The sequence below is a fragment of the Xiphias gladius genome, chromosome 22 (genome assembly GCF_016859285.1).
Source record: "Xiphias gladius isolate SHS-SW01 ecotype Sanya breed wild chromosome 22, ASM1685928v1, whole genome shotgun sequence".
Lineage (NCBI taxonomy): Eukaryota > Metazoa > Chordata > Actinopteri > Istiophoriformes > Xiphiidae > Xiphias > Xiphias gladius.
In genome coordinates, this window is record NC_053421.1 from 27,749,666 (window position 1) to 27,752,099 (window position 2,434).

The window sequence follows — 2,434 nt, forward strand, 5'->3', positions numbered from 1 at the left end:
CCCACCGAGAGGGACTTGGAAAACACTTTTTTTACCTCCTGAAGTCTACGCCAATCAAACCTTCAGCTTTACCCATTTACGCTTTTTACCCGTGTTTCCAGGGTGATCGTCTGTTTCGAAAAACACAGAAAATAGTTCATTAAAATGCTCCATAAACCTGTAAAACCTCTGCAGTTTACTTCCCAACAAAGATGTAACGTGTAAAAAATTAAATGACACAGTTTGTGTTTTTATTGTGTTCCACCCGCTGCCGCTGGCTCCGTCTGACTCAGGACTTCAGTCTGTCCAATAGCTGCAGGTTATGAGGCATCGGTACTTAAGGTGCCGGACACACTGGCGGTGAAACTCATCGCTTATAGCTGATCCGCTAGATTCTTGCCACTCAGTGTTGTGAGCTTCCTCTCCTGCAGCTTTCTACCTCTTCTGGCTTCTCCGAGGTGTCAGTTTGTAGGAAAGTAACAGAGGAAAAACATGTTTCGCACCTTTGGCCTTGGAGTCACAGTGAAACTGCAGTTAGAGTTCGTTTAGCTTCCGCAACGCGGCGTACTTCAGGGATAGCTTTTTGTTAAACGCATCCCCCTCCACCCCTCGGTGGGGAAACAGCACCACATACACAGTCTGGGTCCCCCTCGTCTCGTTTTTTACGCACGTGCCGCCGATGAGAAACCCCGGGTATGATATTGGGCACGGCAATGGCGCACCGATTGTGCAATAGGACAGAGATGCGTGTCCGTGTCCCACGAGCAACAAAAACTTCATAAAGCTGTAAGTCTGGTTGCTTCTCAGATTTCAAATCCGTCTTTTAGGTTTTCTTGATGTACCTGCTCAAGTTCAGTCATCTCAGACTGTTCCGGGACGCGAGCGCTCACAGTTGGAAATCTCTCCGGCTGGAACGCATGCTGCTGTGCTGTTACAACTTTAGCTGCGGCACAACTGCACGTTGACAGCACTTTTTGATCATTTCATACTAGTCAAGTGTTTACAGGAAGAGAAAAGAGAGGGATTTTGTTATTTTAAAAAAATACTCAAAAAGCCCTTTTCGCTATATGGTTCCTAGCGAAATAGTCAAACTGTAACTTGCAGTAGCATCACTCATATCGTGTTAAGTGTAATAAGAATTTAACAAAATTGGTCATTAAAGTTTTTTTTTTGTAATGTATGGAACCGCTAACTCTGCCTCGGTCGTTCCTGGGTCATCAGAACATATCATTACTCACAGAACAGGGACTTTTTGGGGACCAGGAACTATGGCTGAGGAAATGTAAATGTAAACCCTGGTCGCTCCAGTTTCAACGCGGAAAGGTTCCTGAGTTCGTGGAAAGGTTCTTTCGGTGGAAACGGGCCATTAGTGTTGGTGTGACTTGACTCTAGCCTCTCCCCCCTTAGCCTCTCAGAGCCAGACCTGGCGGCTGCAGGGGGCTTTAACCTCAGGGCCAGCGGGGCCCCGCCTAGCGTCTGCTGCCAGTCTGAGGACAGGAGGGGATCATTCAGTCCAGGTTTTTTTTTTTTAACCTGCAGCAGCAGCAGCAGCTCCTTCCATCACAGAGAGGCAGACTAACCTCCAGCAGTTTCACCATTTCCTCCCTCATTTCAGTTTCCTACAAACGAACAGCTTCCTTCAAGAGAAATCACTTGTTTTCTCTTCTCAGCTCCCAGACGTGTGCTTTTTGGGGTTTATGTGTTGAGAAAATAGGGTGTATGAGCACATGAGTCATTCTTAGAAATGATCCTCGCTAGATAGTATCTTACTGGAGGTAATTACTGAATTTAGATCGGCCTGACTGATGCTTTGGTGTCTTCAAGCCACTCCAGTTTTTCAGCCGGGTGGACTGCAGAGCTCACGAAAAAGTCCTTCTGAATTCCTCCTTTGCTCTCATTGTGTTTTATTCTTGGAAGATCTTTTGAGTGGTTATGGGAAAATTGCAAAAAAAACCCACTAAAATCCTGGTGTTTAAATTTGTAATATCGGTCTTTTTCTAGCGATTCTCTCGCCGAACATTGCTCAACTAAACGCTCAGAGCACAAGTATAATTCTGCAGCTCCATTACACCCCATCTTGGATTGAAAGTCCCCTTCTCCTCCTCCTCCTCCTCCTCCATCACCTCCGCACCCAGTCATTTTTGATGTCAACACAAAGATCTTGGATTTAGTTGTCTGGATTTACAATCTAAGCTGCTCTCTTTTTCGTTCCTCCAGGCTTTTTGAAAAACTGAGATGATCCCTCTTTTTTTAACACAATGGAAGAACACATCTTTTCTTAGCCTTCCCTTTTTTTTTCAGATACGGCTGTCTGTCTTCATCGTGTTTCTTATATTCATGCGTCCACCTTGATGTGTATGAAAATGACAGACTAACATTTCAGTCCCTACATGCTGTCATTAAGATTCCCTTCATCCTTTTGTTAAAAATACAGCAGCTAAAATAACTTAGTGAA